This window comes from Protopterus annectens, chromosome 9.part0, assembly GCF_019279795.1.
Source record: "Protopterus annectens isolate FY-2018-M chromosome 9.part0, PAN1.0, whole genome shotgun sequence".
Taxonomy (NCBI): domain Eukaryota; kingdom Metazoa; phylum Chordata; order Ceratodontiformes; family Protopteridae; genus Protopterus; species Protopterus annectens.
The window spans coordinates 1,408,316,364-1,408,336,310 of record NC_056743.1 but is presented as its reverse complement, the minus strand read 5'-3'; positions in this window follow the sequence as shown (position 1 = coordinate 1,408,336,310).

Below are 19,947 nucleotides of genomic sequence, written 5' to 3'. Positions count from 1 at the left end.
ATTTTAAGGAGGGACTAGAGGCAGGCCTTGAGAGGAGGTTTAGTAACAACAAACCAATAAATAACAATAGGAGCGAACCACAGTAGATGTACGATAAGTTCATCAAATGTCCTCAAAACTTCAGTAGTCATAATAATGCGATGTAATCCAATATAAGCAAAGACTCATTCAGCTCGAGGACTAACTTTAATATGATAGAAATACAGGTTAGCGCTTTCACCATACGGCTTCTTCAGACCTTTACACTCTAATTAATACAGCTGAGTTTAAATACAAAAAATAGCAGGAAACAAATCTTCCTTAAAGTGCTATAACCTTAAAAACATATAAAATCATAACATTCAATTTAAAACTAACAACATTACATCTACACATTTGCATATAAAAACCAAAAGACAAACAGTCAGTACATATGACGATGTCAATGTATTGGTAATATGTGATATATTAGTAATATGCATATATATAAATGAATCAATATATCTGCATAAGAACATTAATTAACATTAATAAAAAACTTAAGAATGAAATATACAAATTCAATAAATCTCTAAGCCTGACGGACAGATCTAAAAATATATATGAAACATATAAATATATATAAATATCTATATGAATAATTTATCATAAACACAACTGGCCAAAAATAAATCAAAATCAGGTCTTTAACCTCCTAGATCTAAGAAATGGCTTAACTGAAACCATACCATTGAGACCTGGATAAACATTCGATCTCAGTTTCATAATCCATATGGCCTCTCTGGTCTCAGTGTATGTCCTAATGTCACCTCCTCTAGATCCTGGACATATCCTCTCCACTATCCTAAACCTAAAAGTATGTGATTCACCATTCTCCATTACATGTTTAGCTTGGGCATTAGTTTTAGAATGTATTCTAATGTTATACATATGCTCACACATTCTATCTCTTAAACATCTATTGGTTTTCCCTATATAGAATGCGTGGCAGGCTTCATAGGTAGCTAAATAAACAACATCTGTGGACATACAGTTCCCTCTAACTCGGAACTCATAAGTCTTTTTTTTTCAATAATCCGTCTTTTATTATTTTTCAATTACATACTACACACTACTATATATATACAATATGTACAAGATTGCTTCCAAAAGTTACACAAACATTGTATATTAACAAAAAAAAATGTTAAGAAGGAAACATAACATAAAAGAGCCATCAATCTGTATTATTATCACAATCTATATCTAATCTAAGATTGAATCTGACTTATAAATATGTATCCTAAGTAACAGTGGATAAGAACCTCTAGGCCAGCACAATATTAAAAATTTGCTCCCATATTTTAACATTATGTATACTTTTCTTATGGTCATTAATTAACAATTTGTCTAATATATGTCTTATTGCTAGTGATCTGAAATTTTCCCAAGATGTCTGGGTCGGGTTCAACCAGTTTGAAGCTATGTATAGTTTCATTAATAAACAAATATTCATGATTATGATCCTTTTGATTTATCTAAATTATCTGGGGGAATATGTAGGATCATAAATTCCCAAGAGAGTGTTGAATGTTGGTAGCCCATTTTCTGTAATTGAAATTTTAACGAATTCCAAAGTTTAAAAATGCATTTGCAACTCCAGAACATGTGAAACAGGTCAGCTATCTGGTCTATGCAGTATGGACAATTAGGAGAATTTTTTGAGTCAAATTTATGAAGAGTAAGACGGGTATAATAGGCATTGTTAAATATCATCAATTGTGTGAATAGTAATTTTTGGAGGGATACTGACTTTAATGTTAGCTTAAATGCATCCAAAATCTTGCTGTCCTCAACTAATATTAATTTTTCCCTCCAGTAATTCGATAAGAGAATATGTTTATTGTGTTTCATCTCTTTTATCAGTTTATATGAGGTAGTTATATATTTATTGTCTTGTAACAGAGCTTCCCACAGATTGCGACATATATTTAATTCCTCTTCTTTAAACTCAAAGTTATTAAAATAGTTTATAGCTAGATCTTTTAATTGTCTCATGATAATTAGATATGAAATAGGAAGACTTTTCTCTCTTAAAATATCGTGAACTGATATCCCAAGCAAGGGGTAGAAATCCAATATGATTAAATCCTTTATTAGGGGGAATTTCTGCAAGTCTATCAATTTATTCCCTATAACAAAATTTGGGTTCTTATGGAGTGGTTGAAACACCATCATATGCTTTAGTAAATTTAATGAAGTAAAAAGATTTTGAATTGAAGTTACATAGGTTTTAATATGTTCCATTAAGTCATATTTATTGAGTGTTCCCCTATTTAAAAAGGGTAAAGCTTTACAGTTAATTCCCACTCCAGTTACATGTCTATAAGTTAAGACCAACCATTTGGGCGCCCATTTCAGACTGCTTCTATCAAAGTGAATCGCCCTTAAAATTCTGTTAGCATTAGTTACCAAATAATAGGCTTCAAAATCCGGTAAGTCTAGACCTCCCCTTTTCTTTGGAGCCATCAATTTCTCATATGTTATCCTTGTTTTCCTAGGTTCCCAAATAAATCTCCCTAGTCCTATATGAAGCTGTTTAAAAAATTTCCTCGTGATTCTGAGTTGTGTAGCTCTAAGTATATATAGTATTCTGGGAAGAACATTCATTTTGATAATTGCAGTTCTTGCCATCATTGGTAATTTCAGTTTACTCCATCTTTTCAAGTCCAATGTTATCCGATCCCAAGTTGACTTAACATTATTTATAAAAAAATCTCTATTATCAGTTGAAAATACAATACCCAGATATTTTGTTCTTTCTTCCGTCATTACCTGTCCTATCAATGGTAACAATGAAAAGGGTGTAGGTGTCTTTAATGGGAATATTTTGGATTTCTTAAGATTAAGTTTATAATTAGAGATTTTCTCAAAGTCTTCTACTGCTTTTAATATTTTCTCGGTATCTGACACAGGTGTGGTACAGTATATATTTAAATCATCTCAAGCAGCCATATTTATCTTCATACCATATAATGTTGGGGGATTGTAAAAAACATTTTGTTTAAGGTGTAGAAATAATGGTTCCAAATAAAGATTAAATAAAATAGGAGATAACGGGCATCCTTGTCGGGTACCATTTTTAATTTGTATTCTTTTAGAGCATTCTTGATTGATAAATACGTTTGTATATGCATTGTTATATATTTTCCTTAGTGTTAAAATGAAATCCTGAGGTATATTGAAGTATGATAACATATCAAATAGATATACCAAGTTAACTCTGTCAAACGCTTTCTGTGCATCAATTATAAGTGCATAAATATTGAGATTTTTGTGTTTGGCATAGGAAATTAATGTGTGAAGCGTTAATGTATTATCAGTGGTCTGTCTCCCATCCATCCTGTTCCTCTGATACTATTACATTTGTGACCCTTTTCAGTCTATTTGCCAGGATGGATGTCATAATTTTCATATCTATGTTCAGGAGTGAAATGGGTCTGTAATTATCTGGGTTTTTAGAATCACCTTTTTCCTTCGGTATCAAAAATGTCTTTGAAGCATTAAAGTGGGGATCATTAATTTTATTTTGGATTATGTAATTGAATGTCTGTGAAAGTATTCTACTCAGAATCTCATTCAAAGTTTTATAAAATTCAGCGGTCAATCCATCCGGCCCTGGGGCTTTATGTGGTTTCAACTTTTTAATTATCTCTGCTACCCTCCTCCGCTGAAATCGGTTTAATTAAATCCCTATGAGACTCATTATCAATATTCGGGAATGTGATCTTCTGTAAGAAATCTTTCCTAACTTTTTCTGGTAGAAGTGTCTGCTGATCACCATAAATCTGATTAAATATTATTTCAAAAGTATTCATGATGTCTGTCTTATTAGTATATGTTCTATTATTATAATATATTTCTGATATTAATAATGTTGATTTCGTTTGGTTAATAATGCGTGCTAGTGCTTTTGAGGGAGTCTGAATATGATTCGCGTATTTTACTAGATTTCTCTGTTCATAAAATGATAGTTTACTATTATGTAATAAAAACAATTCTTTTTGACATTTTAACAAGTCTATTTCTGTTTGTTTATTGTAGTTCCTCATTAACTCCTGATCTAGTGATTTAATTTTGATTTCCAGTTCCTGTAGTTCCTTATTTTGCATTTTTTATAGTAAGTAGCTTTCTGAATAAAAATTCCTCTTATTTGGGCTTTAGTTGTAGCCCATTCTATGTCCACAGGGTGTCTGTTTTTAGGGAGGTTATGGAGTAACTGTTTAAGTGTCTCTTTAACTTCTTTCAATATGTCATCTTTCCTCAGTAAATATGGATTTAAAGACCAATTGTATCCTCGAAGTCTCCTATTACTCATATTATTATTGTTTAATGTTAATGTGATCTTTGAATGGTCCGATAATTGTCGAGCTTGGGTAGTAACACATGGGTCAGCAGAAATCATCACTTCTGAGATCAAGAAAAAATCAATTCTCGACCACATTTTGTGGCAACTTGAGTAAAAAGTAAAATTCTCTGCTTTCCCATGTGTGTGTGTATGTTTAAATGGGTCATATAATTTAAAATCAGTTTTTAATTCCTTCAATGCTATCATTGCCTGTTTATTAAAAGCTTTAGATGAACCGAATTTATCTAACTTGGGATCTTGATACGAATTCCAATCACCTCCCATTAATATATAACAGTTGTTATATTGTTGCAAAACGGAGTAAAGTGAAGTTATAAAATGGTGCTGATTAGTGGAAGGGGCGTATATATTCAAAAGTAATATGGGTTTATCATAGAACTTGGATATCAGAACCACTAAACACCATCGTCCCCCTTCATCTACTTTGACATCCAAGATTTTCTCTTGGTATCAGTTTTTAATTATAATTGCCACCCCGGCACTGTTTGTTGTCCCTTCCGCCGCCACTATCTTCCTAATCCATTTCTTATCTTTCAGTATATCCCACTGATCATTAGTCATATGAGTTTCTTGTAGTGAGATAAAATCTGCTTTTGATTGGAAAAACAGGTATAAAAATAGCTTCCTTTTTTCACGTTCTGGAGTCCTTTAACATTCCAAGATTCAATTATCCACATATGAAGCTTTTCAAAAATGTATTCCTACTATTAAGAGACAGCCTTAGATTAGAGTATACTAAGATATCATAGATTATTTGGAGGCAAATCTGACATCCCATCCCTACCCAGTGCTTATCCACTATTCCTCTGGACCAGGATGTGCATAGGTTTTTCACAATCCTTGAATATCTCTGGTTATCTAAATTTCTAACTCTACAAACTAATACAAAAACCTCATGCAAAAAACCTACAACCACTATTTCTAAATCTACAACGCTTAATCCAAACATTCCCTAATAAATACTACTAACAACCTAACTACAGCTCTGGACATATTTTATATAATCAAACACATTTACTAATTAGTGTATGAAAATCCAGTTTAACTAATACACACAATATTGGTAATCAGCAGTAACAATAGTAGATTTTAACTTCTTATCCTATACATTATTAGTTATTAATTCCTAGAGAAAACAATCAATTGTTAAACATTGCTAGACAATCATAACATTATTTTTATTTAACTGTTCTAACTGCTTTAGATACTTGTCTTCCATCAAAGATAACAGTCTGCCAAAACTTGTAAAATACTTTAAGTAACAATAAAAACTGTATTGCAGAAAGCATTTGGCTAAATAATTGTGTCAATATAAAGTACATTTACAAATACTATAGAGAAGAAAAAAACAAATGTGACATTCTAAGCATTTCAAAATCACAGTGTGTCACAGCATTTGTTATACTAACACCATCCTGTTATTCTATTGAACAAAGCATACACATACATTTCTTAATTAAAAGTGAGAGAAAAAATAACCTATCTAAAAGAGAAATAAGAAAAAGAAATAGAGGCATACTTACTATATTCTATCATTACACAATATAATATCCTTCTAATTTAATCAGTCCATTTACACTAGTATTTCTTACCTTAACAGCTGTACATTTCCACATAACACATTGAAGTAATTTACCCTCCAAACAAGTCCAGGAAGCTTCATTTTTTGGTTTAAACAGTTTCCACAGCTTGCCTGTAGTCCTTCCTGCTTGCTGAGCTTGTTTTCTTCATTTCAAATACGCGACGGGGGAACCAATTCGCGGACGGACCTCATGGCTGTGCAACATTAAAATCAGTCCCCCTGCATCCTCCAAAGGACTTCCTGCTACTTCGTGGCTTGTTTACACTCGTTGGAGCCATAAATCCTTGGAAAAGCCTCGTGGACATGCTGGAACTTCGAGATAAGAGGCAATCAAGTGTTTCCCAGGGCCTGGTAGAAAAAGAAAAGAACAAACAAAGAGTTATAAAGCCTCGGATCATCATAATTATGGAGTCCCAGTCTGTCTGATGCTGAAAAACAAGTCTGGATGTATTGATCAAGCTTCTGAAGGTGGCAGTGCCTTGAAAAGCTTCAAAAAGGTAGGTTTTGCTTCTTTTTTAGTGTTTATTGAGTATTTAATACCATCCACTGTGAAAATTAAAGTATTAGGAAACTTCATTTGAAATCTGATGTTTTTTTCAATCAAAAACTTGCAGTATGGAGCTAGCATTTGCCTGGATTGCCTTATTTGTATTGGTAAATCCTGTGTCATGGAAATGTTATTATTTTGCCACATGATAAATCTACCATTCTTTTTGATAGTTAGAAGTATTTTGCTTGCATCTTGGTAATTCAGTATTTTGGCATAGACTGGTCTAGGTGCATTTGAAGCAAATGATTCTCTGATTGCTCTATGTGCTCTTTCTATAACAATCTGTTTAACACAGTCAGAGTCCTTGAACAGTGTTTCAAGTATTTGTATTATGGTAGCATTAAGATCATTGTATTGAATTGCTTCTGGGATTCCTCTAATTATTATATTATTTCGTCTGGATCTTGCTTCCAGGTCTAATATTTTATTTTGCATGGTTTGAATGTCTGTGTCATGAGAGTCTGTTTTTTTCGTAAGCAGTATTATTTTATCTTCATTTTCAGCTATTCTGGTTTCAGATTTATCCATCCTTTCCAAAATCTGATTACATGTGGCAGTAAACGTAAGCATTTCAGTTGATAAATCTTTTAAGGCTTCTTGAATAGGTAATAATGCTGATTTAATTTCCTCCATGCTGACCGGTTGATCTGGTTTATTTGTTATTCCTGTTTTTGCAGTCTCCCTTTGTGTAACTGTTTTCTGTCTTTTAAAGAAAGCTTCTTTTTCCGGAGATTGCAAGGCTGATAGTTTAGTTTTAGAAGTTGTGGTTTCCATATTTTTGTCTTCCTTTGACATTTTGATAAACTGTAAGCGTATTTATACCAGGAATAAGGTTTCAGCTGAGAGATATATAATTCCTTTGTTTGTTGCTCTGTTCAGAGTCAGGCTGACTATCGGTTCCAATCCTGTTGTTACAAACTATTTTTTCTCTATTTTTTCCTCTCAGAAGCGAAGATAGATCCTAGTACTTTAGTTATTGCTGCCAATTAGCGTATTTAATCTTGTGATAACTCCGCAAGGTTGATTTTTATTTCTGGTATCTGAAGAGCTGTAGTTTTGCAGTGTTTAAAGGATGGCGGCCATCTTTGAATCTCCAGGAACTCATAAGTCTTAATCAAAACAGGATGTATAAAAGCAGGGTCAGGATCAATTAAATGGCAGAAATTACATCGACCACATGTTGAAGTAGCAAATAGCTGTATCATTTCCATATTCACTCTCTCTCTAGGATAACAAAGTAACCTTTTTAAGTTCTTCTTGTTCCTATAAATAAACCTAGGTGCTTCCCCTACCACTTCTTTCAACTGTGGATCCACTAATAATACGTCCCAATGTGCCCTAATCACATCTTTGATGGTACCTATATCCTTAGTATAGAAAATCGAACATGCCACTCCAGCTTGCATCCTTCCTACTGAGCCCCCACTTAATATATGACCATATATATCACTAGATTGGCTCGAAAAATAGGGGGCTGCACGTCCTTCTCTCAATATAACAATACTATCCATCCCCTTTAATATGTCACTTTAGCCATAACCACGTGTCTTAAGCCTCTTACGTAAATCACCTAGCTCATTTCTATAACCTGGGTCAGTAGGATTGTACCTGGAAACACACATAGCCTGTCCTTTAATAATATTATCATACACATATCCTGGGTGCATACTTAGCCTGTGTAATAAAACATTTTTATGACATGGCTTCCTATATAAACCAGTATTTATCAGGCCATTATCAAGTCTTTCTACATAAATATCTAAAAATGCTAACCTCATCCTAGAATATTCAAAACTAAATTTAAGATATTGTGTAAGAGAGTTCAACTCACTAACAAACAATTCTAATTCGTCAGATGTATCAGTCCATAAAAGGAACAGGTCATCTACAAATCGTCTGTAAAAAGAGACTGATTTCTTAAAACTAGGCTTTAAAAACATAAATCTATATTCCCATTCGGCCACGAAGAGGTTGGTGTAGCTATTAGCACAAGAAGTGCCCATAGCTACGCCATCTCTCTGAAGGTAAAACCGGCCATCAAAATAAAACACATTAGATTCTAAAACTATCTCCAAAAATGACATCAACAAATCAATCTTGGCCTCATCCATATTAGACCATCTCCTCAAATAACTACCTACCATTTGAATCCCTTCAAAATTAGGGATAACCGTAAATAATGAATGCACATCCATTGTGACGAAAATATATTCAGCATTCCCAGGCTTTCTCTTGGTGTAATCATAAAGGTCCAATAGGAACTGTTTTGTATCTCTTAGAGGAGTAGGGTCTTTGACGGGTGACCTGAGGAGAAAGTCACTCTATAGGGAAATCTTTTGAAAGGCTAGAGAATTGGAATTAAGGCCTGAATGAAACTGTGATGTAGTGCCAAATGGACCTTGAAATTAGAATAGCGTATATATATACCAAAAAGACCAACTGAAAGTTGCAGAATAAAGGGAATAGCAGCTGAGCAGAGGTTTAATCTTTAGTTGACTGTCTACAAGAAGAATTGTTTTCATTTGCTTTTTACAGTTTTCAAGTGGTTTGCATTTAAGAGGCAGTTAGAATCTGAATTACTCTAAGATGTAATGCTGGATTACTGGCAATCACTAGAACTGGAAAAGCTATGCAGTTAGGCTAAGGGAAGCTGTTTGAATGGGGCTTGCTAGACAGTTAAGATAGAAGTTCCATTTGCAGAGACTGCACTGGGAAGCATACTTACCTGAGCCAACAGGGGAATATCAGGATGATTGTGACCTTGCACAAGGAAGCTTTCTGTAAGAATTTCGTCATCAACGGAAGAGAAGAAGATGTACAGACGTCCAGGTGGGCAAGGATGGACTACAGCATCCTTGGGTCTCTATCAGGATAAGGACAATGTAACTGCTGAACTTGGTATTGTATGGAGATGCAAAAAGATTGCAGCAAAGCTGACCCCAGTGGATCAATATCATACTTGCCACTGTCTGACTGAGAGACCACTCTTGAGGCATGAGGATGCAATGGCTGAGCCTGTCCACTAGACTGTAGGTCCAACCTGGAATGTGTGCTGCTCTCAGAAAGCACTGTGGAGACACTACCCATTCCCACACCTTCATGGCATCCCAGCACAAGGCATAAGAGTGGGTTCCTCCTTGATTATTTATTTACCATACCGCATACATATTGTCTGTGTGGATGGAAAGTACACCCTGAGGAAGGAAGTCATGAAGTACCTGCAATGTAGAAGAACCAGTGTCTTCTTCCAAATGTTGATGTGAAGGTAAACTTCTTGTTGTGTCTATGTTCTTTGAATTGCCCTCTCTTTGTAATGCCCCCCCACCCCAGATAGGAAGCATCCATGGTAACTGGAGGTAGAACAAAGGGACACACCCCTTATACAAGGGTTGACAAAATCTACCACTTCAGGTGGATTTGACAAAAGGGGTATAGACTTATGGAATCATGTAGTGGGTGAGCAGGATGAGGCTACTGAAGCCAGTGTGTCCAGTAAAGAATTCAGATATAGTACCTGACATAAAGTACTAGCATAATGAAAGATGCCAAGGTGCCTGGTGTGTGAAGACAGATGGAAGTTAAGAGAGAGTCATATTTGAGAACATCTTGAACTTGTAGCCAGAGGGAGATTAATCATTGTTCTAGGAGCTCTGCAATTCTTGTAGTGTTTAGGTAGTAGCCTATAAAGGTGGAGGATTGAGAAGATTCCAGGTTTGATTCTTTTAAACTAATGGTGATACCTAAGGATTGATACAAGTAGAGTAATCTCTTGCTAAGGTGAGTGATTCCTTTGTATTTGCAGTAGAGTGCCACTCATTGAGATACAGGAGCACTCAGAACCCTTACAGCCTAGGATGTGCTGGATCCAATGACATACACTTGGTGAAAACTGGGGGGGGGGGGCTATGGTGAGACCGAACAGCAATTTTCAGAACGGGTAATGACTGGTTCCCAGCCAGAAGCAGAAGAGCCTTCTAGATTATTATGCAATTCTGATATGAAAGTGAGCATCCCAAAGGTGTTTTGAGCACATCCTGAAGGAATGGAAAGTTGACCTGTATTGTGACCCTAAGGTATTTCATCTTCTTTAAGTGGAAACTGCTCCCACTGAGATTCAAAATGAGCTTGAGGTCCTTGGCCTTCTTTGGCACTAAAAGAAAATCTTGAGTAGACTCTGGATCCTCTCTGGTTTAGTGGGACCAGTTGGGTGGCACATTTTTAAAAGATGAAAGACTTCTTGAGCTGTTACCCTTTTCTGGCAGTGTGGAATGCCTGGAAGGGGCAGTGTACTTTAAGTGGGGCTGAAATGAAATGTATTAATAGCCTCTGGATACAATGTGCTTCACCCATTTGTCCTGTGTGATGACTAGCAAAGCTTCTATGTGAAGAGAAATTTGTCCACTATCTGCTTCCAAAGGGAAATAATTAGGCAACTTTTCAAAAGCCCTGGAAAGGTTTCCCCTGAAACCCTTGGTTCTGCAGACACCTTCTGTTCCTGGGGTGATGTCCATTAAAAAGAAATGCCTCTGCCATGAGGGGACCTGTCTGAACAGGAGTCATAGGGAGAATGCTGAGGTTTTTTCAACAAGAGTTTCTGGTGTAAGAACTCTGATAGTTTTTTTTATCAGATGTAGACAGCAGACAACACCTTCCCTTCTTGTTCACTCTGTCAATCTCTCTTTTACTTTTGGACCAAAGAAGGATGATTCATTGTAGGATCATTCAGAAAGGATGCCTTAAAGTTGTTCACAAAATCACAAAACTACAGTGCCTGCTACTCTAGCTTATTCATCAGCTGCAATAAAGAGCAGCCTCATGGGCAGATTGGTAATGGACAACAAGATATAGAGTTGAGCTTCCATCTTCTTTTTTGTGTCTGATAAAGAAGTCTCTGGAAAGAATCCAAGGTCTATACCGCCAGATACTTCTAGAATGATATAATGTGTGTAACACAGTTCAGTGCTCTTAGGGAAAAAGTTCCCAAGGTGTATGGTCACATCCCAAAAATAGTCCAATGGCCTAGATTCCCTATAAGGATGACTAACTGTGGAGGTCTTCTCTGATAGCTCTATTTGCAACTTTTGTTGTGGTGTCTAGGTGGCAGCCTATAAAAGTCAAGGACTGAGAAGGTTAAAAGGTTTGATTCTTCTAAATTTACGGAGATAACCAACATAAGCAGTGTAAGTGATCTCTTGCTAGGATGAGCAATTCCCTTTTGTTTGCAGCAAGGAACCAAGGACTGATGCAACCATAATGGAATAAATTAGATGGTCTTACTTCAATACTGTCAGCCCTTCACAATTTTCAGATTTTTATCAGGTGTAGAGGGTACTAGTTCTACCACATCATATTTTTGACATTCCCTCTCTGCCACCAGTTTGATGAAGTGGGTAGCAGGAGAGACAACCCAGGAAAAACAGGGACAGCTCTAAAGGCCTAGAAAAGCACTTCCTCATTGTGGAAAGGGAGGGGGAGGTGTGCCAGTTCCCCCTCTGCCACACTGTCGCCAAAGGTGCAGTCTTCTGTGGGAGTGTGAGGAGAACCTTCTCCTTCATTAAGGTCTATGTTTTGTGTAAGGCATTCTTTTGGGGAATCTATGTACCTCCTTTTGCACTTACATTGCTTGACCTCTGGGTGGGGGTTTTGGAAGGTCATCTGATGTACAGAAGTGTCTCTAGAGTTTTGGTGAAGGAAGGGTTCAAGGATCTCTGAAATTCTCCGCACTTGGGACCAAAGATGTGGGCTGAAAATCTTAAGACAAACTGGGGTCTAAAAGTGGAGCAGAATCTGCAATAATCCTCTCAAAGAACTCAAACACTGAGGCCGACCTCAACAGCAATGTGGCAGCCTTCAGTTGAGCTATCTCAGTCTCCAAAGATGAGACAAGACATCGGAATCTACCATTCAGATCCAAGATGCTCTCGGTTCCGAACGTTTCAGAGTCAAATGTCTCATCCATGCTGTCTGTGTTGATGGATGAAGTGCCACCTGTACTGACTGAGGAAGAACTAGGATTGACTTCAGCTCTGAAGCCACGGACACTGAAATGGGTGCAAGAGAAGAAGTGAATGTTAGACAAGCAAGTAGACCTACCCTATCCACCCTATCCATATCTATTTCAGTATTCACAAATGGCTTCCATTATTTGGCCCCAGCTGATGTAGACTACTCTCCTGGTGGACCTGGTTGATCTAACTAAGGAAAAAGAGGCAGGTCTTCAGCCCATTAACCCCAAGAGCTCCCTCTCAGAGGACTGGCTGCTCCCTGAGGTGTCCTTACTCAGAGACCTCTTGTGGATTACTATGGTATCGACATTGACAGCTGTCAATAACATTGGTCTTGGTCTAGGAATTAACAGTTGTATCAGACTTGGAGCCAAACCAAACACTGGCAAAGTTGATCTACCTATTTTTGAAACCAGAGAAGAAAGTGCAGAAGTGCCTCCTATTTCTTCTCTTTTTTTCACACTTTCTCTCCTTCTCTTTGGATATTTCTTTGTCTTTTTCTAAAGTTTTGGCATGAATTTTCACAGAGCTTTTTGCTGGCTAAAATGTAGTGTCAACCACAGAGTCTCCTGTGTTAGCAGGGAGAAGGCCTTTAGGTATTAATTTGTGCCTTCCACTGATTTAAAGATCTTGGCCTAACTGCCTTACAAATGTCACACTGAGCATTGAGGTGCTTCAGCCCCAGGCAGACAACACACTGGTCATGGGACAAGATTTTGTGTCCACCTTTAGAACATTGTTTTTAAACCTAAGATCTCCATAGTATAAACAAATATGTGGAAACAGAGCTATGCCAACAAACTGGGCAGAGGTAAGGAAATGAAAAACCTGTGACAGGAAAGAGGAAGAAAGTAAAGGCAAAAATGACTTTCTGTCAAAAGAGATAGAGCAGGCTTGAGTAAGCCTCTGTTGAAATCTGATAGGATAAAAGTAGCAAAACTGCATATAGGTGCTTTTACAAATACTTTACAATATAATGAAACATTAGGCAAAATTACCTCTTGGAAGGCAAGGAAAATAGAGAAGTTATGAACTTACCATAATGCTGGATCCTTTTCATCCTAGTTCACCCTGTACAACTGATGGGAACTGCTTGTCAGATTCGATCCAGTCTTAGTGTTCCTTGCTTTAAACCCCTTCAAAAGACTTTTACTCGCATAATCTCATTGTGCACTAAATGAATTCAGATTGAGTTTGTTAATTTGTACATTACTGATAGGAAGAGGCAGAGAAGCTGTAGGCTGGCCTACTAGGTCCTTAAGAAGAGCTGACAATTTCTGAGGGGGATGGAGGGAAAGATGTTGTATTCGACTGACTGGAATGAAAAGGATCTAGTATTATGGTAAATACATAAATTCCCATATCCTACTTCATCCAGTCCATCTGATCTGACTGATGGGTCAGAATGCCAAGCTATCTGAATTCCCAGATTGCATCACGGCACCATACTTTTGAGAACTGTAGCTTCAAAGGATGCTTCAGATCTGTAAATTATATTCAACATACTGTGTTTGGCAAAATTATGCAATGCAGGCCATGTTGTTGCAGCACAAATTTTATATGTCATAGAATTCCTGAAAAAAAGGCTATGAAAACTGAAACAGATCTTGTGGAATGAGCCCTAGGCTTTGATGGTAAAGATTTGATCTTTAATACCCTAGTACTGCCCCTGGCTGCTGTCTGCTCCTGGCCCAGCGTCTTTTCCCTCTGTACCCTGCTCTTCACTGTGCTGTTCCCTCTGAGAACTACCTATCTGCTCTTCACTGTGCTGTTGCAGTCTATAATTTCTGAGAACCTACCTACCTGGTGACAAAGGACCCATCCAACAAATAAACCATGGTTTCATCTCTCAGCCTCTACTCCCTGCTCCCTCTCTCAAGGAAATAAGAAATACCTTGCTCTTCACTGTGCTGTTCCAGTCTATAATTTCTGAGAACCTACCTACCTGGTGACAAAGGACCCGTCCAACAAATAAACCATGGTTTCATCTCTCAGCCTCTACTCCCTGCTCCCTCTCTCAAGGAAATAAGAAATACCCTGCTCTTCACTGTGCTGTTCCAGTCTATAATTTCTGAGAACCTACCTACCTGGTGACAAAGGACCCATCCAACAAATAAACTGTGGTTTCATCTCTCAGCCTCTACTACCTGCTCCCTCTCTCAAGGAAATAAGAAAGTATGTTATCTATGTCCTGCATGTAAAGCATACTACCGTCCACTGTTGCTTTAGGGGTTCTAAAGCACACTCTGAGCCCGGTCAGCCAGCAGCTTCTTACCCCCCCCCCAACTAGCTACCTTGGAAACAAAACTCCTATACCACCTCTTAGTACCCCTCTTACTATCTTTTCCCCCTTCCCTAATCTGGCAATAGCTTACCCCCTTACTGTATTTGCTTGTAATACTAGCTTTGCCCAGTAGGTGTCACCCCTATCCCATCCAATATTTCTCCTGCTTATCCATTTGTTATTCTGCTTTTATTACTCTATAGTTCTATGACCTTGAACTACTCTGAAACTTCACACTTTACCCTTTATTCTAACTTGCTACACTCTCCTGTTTTTCTAATAGACTCCCTACTTATCTCTGCTCCTTCCCACTTTAGACTTACTTAACTTACCTTCAGTAATCACTTCTGCTGATTGTTTCTCCTCTAGCTGCTCCATTGCCTGTTTCTACCCGCTCCATTCGCCCTGCGGGCTCACTCCGCTCCCCTACCCTACCCCCAATTCCCACCCACCCCAGTGGTCTTACACTTATACTTCACTGACCACTCCCCCCTTCTATCTCATCCTATCACATACCTCATCATCACCAGGCCACTCCCATAGCTCTCTCTCCTAATTACTACTACTTAACTCTCTTTTGAACCACTCCCTCTCCTTTCCAACTATCCACTACACTAATTTACTTACCAATTCTACCTCTTATCTAAACCTCCTCTAATTTCTTACCTGCTTATTTTATACCCTGCTCAATCTCTTCAAATACTCTCTTCTTCTTTCTACATCACCTACGAACAAAAACTACTCCCTACTTAAATCTACTTTTTACCATGCCCCCAACAAATAAAACTATTTTCACAAACATACTAACTACCACAATAGCCTGTCTTACCATACCTTACTCATTCACCTCCTTTGAATATCTTTCTCTACCTGAACAAAACCATCACATCCAACAAACTTTACCATCTTCTTTCATCTTCTCCCTTAACCACAGTAACATAACCTGTACCTCCAACTATATACTACCAAAATTTCACAGAGCAACCCACATTATTTACTTCTCTACTAAAAAGACTTTTAATAACCTCTATAAACTCCTTAAATCTCTACAATACCCCCAGCAACACCCCCTCCTAGATGGTGATATTCATCCAAACCTGGCCCCAATACTGACTATACCAATAACTCTACCAATTTAACAGTGCCTACAGTTTCTACATTACCTAAACCATCTAACTCCCTCTTGATAGCTCACCTTAACATTAGAAGTATTAACAATAAAATGTCTCACTTGCATGCACTCCTTGATGTACACTCATGTTCTATGTCTTACAGATACTTGGCTAAAACCATCTACTCTAGACCAGAAAATTAGCCCTCCTGGCTATAACATCCTTAGAAATGACCGTAAAATCAAAAAAGGTGGAGGTATAGCAATTCTCTATAAATCTAACCTTCACATTTCCCCCATTAATGTGCTTCCATCATTAGACACCAAATCTGAAATCCTAACTACCAAACTCCAAATCAATAACTCCAAATCTATCTATCTAATTTGCATGTATCTACCCCCAGGTAATAATACCAATACTCTTGAGAACCTACTCAGTCACCTCTCTATCCAACTACCCCAGGAGACCATTGTACTAGGTGACTTTAACATAGACTGGTCCACTTGCAGTTCTCTGAACCCTACCAACCACATAAACCTCTTTGGATTCTCACAATTAATAACAACTCCTACGAGAATCCACAAACTTAGCAACAAGGAAACTACTCTGGACTGGATCCTTATTAATAGCCACCCTGAAACTTATACTCCAGGAACCCTTCCCGATGATATCAGCGACCATATGCTTACCTACATTATTAGACAAAAAGTCCATATTCCAACTACTCAATCTCAAAACCTCCCGCTTAAAAAAATTCTTTAATTCAGACAGCTTCCTAACCGAATTGCAAGCATGTGACTGGTCACCACTAACCCATCTAAAACTTGATGAAGCTGTTACCTACTTTAATGCTAACTTTCTTCAAATACTCGACTGCCATGCACCTTATCGCTCTACTAGAATAAGAACCAAATCTGCCCCATGGCTCACAAAACAAACTAGGCAAAAGATACTCCTCAGAAATAAAATCTGGGCTAAATGGAGAGCTACCAAATGTCCAACAAACCACCTCCACTTTAAACAGCTAAGAAATGCCACCAAGAAGGATATTCTTAGAGACAAAAAAGACTTCTACCTTCACCTCCAACAAACCAGCCAACAAACTCCACAAAAATTTTGGTCTGGGATAAACAAACTTCTTCAGCCAGGTCACACTACTACTCCAGACCCAACCGGTTTCAACCATAACAACTCCAACCAGATCCCTGATGCCTTTAATAACTACTTTACAGAAGCCATTCAAACCCTGGCCAATTCTTTACCACCCTTCACTGCTTCCCAAACAAATACCTGCAATACTTCATTGCCTACCTTTCAAATACAACCTGTATCTACATCTCTCATCTGTAAGCTACTTCAAAAATTGAAACATTGCACCCCTTCAGCTGACTGTCTCCCATCTGAATACCTACAAATAGCCGCAAAAGCCATAGACTATCCCATCTCTATCCTTATTAACAGAACTATCTCAGAAGGCAAAATCCCTGCTTTATGGAAGATATCCCACATCATCCCTCTACATAAAGGTGGACCTTCTACTGAGCTTTCTAACTTTCGCCCTATTGCTTTACTCTCACCATTAGCTAAGATAATGGAAAAATGCATTCACAAACAACTACTTAACCACTTACTACAAAATAACCTACTAGCAAACTGCCAACATGGCTTTAGGCCATTCCATAGCACATCGACTGCCCTCTTATCCTTTACCAACTCTATATATAAAAATTGCAACAATAACTCTTTTTCTTCTGCATTATTTATTGACCTGTCAAAAGCCTTTGATATGGTTAACCATAACTAACTTCTAGACAAACTAAAGGCCCATTCTCTTGATCCTCAAGCTACACAATGGTTTAGGTCTTATCTGGAATATAGACAGCAAGCAGTACTTTGACATAACAATCTGTCTTCACTACTCCCAGTAAATATTGGAGTACCCCAGGGCTCTATCTTAGGTCCCCTACTCTTTTCCTTATTTATTAACAATTTACAAATGAACATACCTCAAGCCACCTGCATTCAATATGCTGACGACTCCACCTTAATCTGTGCAGCCAAGAATATAGCCTCTCTCCACTCCCTCACCCAAACTATTTTTCAGAATGTTGAAAACTGGTTTATGCAACACTGCCTCCTCCTAAATCCCAAAAAAACAAAACTACTGCTTTTTACTCCAACTCATAAATCATCTAATCCTTTCTTCTCTATAACCTCTAACAATGGTACCAACATTACCCCAGACACTACAACCCACCTACTAGGTGTAACAATTGATAATCGTCTCAGCTATGATGAACACAAACTCCACTATAAAGTCTGTTAACAAAAAACTTGGCATCCTCTATAGAATCAAACCCTTCCTTACCCCTGCTGCAAGGAAAACTATTGCCCAAACCCACCTCATTTCCACCCTTTTCTATGCCTCTGTTACATATATACAAACCTATCCAAAGACAACCTCTCTAAATTCTCCATCTGTTATAATAGCATAGCTAGATTCATCACAAGCTCCCCCTTTAAAACTCTCCACTGCCTTACCTCAAACTTGGATGGCTAGAATTGCAAAACCATATACTCTGTCAACAATTACTTATTACTCAAAAGATCCTATACCACCTTAACAACACCCCTATCCTCACTAATCTAATTACACCATATACAAATCTAGCTACACTATGCTCTGCTAATAAGCTTCTAGTTTCCTCAAATAAAGCTAACAACAAAGCCGGGGATTCACTTTTCTCAAACACTGCAGGAAAAAAATGGAATCAGCTTCCTTCAGAATTATCTACCCTTGCTTCTACTTCTCTTTTTAAACAAACATCTTAAAGAACATCTGAAAACTCATTGGCTTTGTCCATGCACTAACCCAGACTGATAACTTTTTCACTTTTTACTCTTACCCCTATCCCTACTCCTGTAACCTATGCCTCCAAATCTAGTTACTACTCTTTCTTGAAATATGAGGATAACATATGTGTACTTTTCCCTTAACTGAGACTTGTTCATACCTTCTACTGTGTTTTGTATAATTGTTTAGTATAATTTTTACTAAAATTGTTATAGTTTATAAATGTATTATTATAACTGTTCTTTAGACCAATGCTACCTCTGTATTGTGATTCTTCACGTTTCTATGCATTGTTAACTTTGTCACTGTTCATGCTTGGAGCTTTTCTCCCCAAGCCTCTACTGAAAATGGACATATATCCAGCTAGACTAGCCCGGTCAACAAATGTAAAATAAAATAAATAAATAAATAAATAAAATAATTTGTTCTCTGAAGAATATTCATAAGATATGCAATCAGAAAGCCATCTAGTCAGGGTTATCATAGAAAATTTTCAACCTAGTTTGTTTGAGACAAACGATCAACTGGTTGTCTTTACTTATTGCTTTTTCTACATGGTAGCAAAATCTGAGCTATCAATGCACATCTAGTGTATGCAGGCTGTAAGCTCCCTTGTTAGAAGGATTCAGGAAGAAAACAGGTAAATGAATTAGCTATTTAAATTTGACTCTGAGAATAAAAGAATGGTCAGTTTGAACAAAAGCACGGTCTTTACAAAAAAGATAGAGGGGTGGAGGATAAGGCTTACAATTCTGAAATTCTCCTGGCCAACATAATGGCTATCAATAATGATAATGGCTGTGTGGAAGAAGCTTTTTAAAAGCAGGATTTTATCAGAGTTTCTAAGACAAAACTAAGGTCCCAAACAGGAGTATGGTGGTCGGGTTCCTATTGTATTATCAAATTGCTGAAACTTCGAACCTGAAAACATCAAACACAAGAGTTCGAAGTTTCAGCAATTCGAATTAAAAAAAAACAAACAAAAAATAAAAACAGCTCAATAACTGTTGAGCACAAAAAAAAAAAAAAAAAAAAAAAAACAACGGACAGAAACTAACTGTCGTCAGCAGGGGGGCAAGCCCCCCAGCAACCCCCACACCCTCCGCACTTTAAATATACCAACTCCGAGATCGCACTACAGTGCAGTAAAGGGAAATATTCCCTTTCCGCACT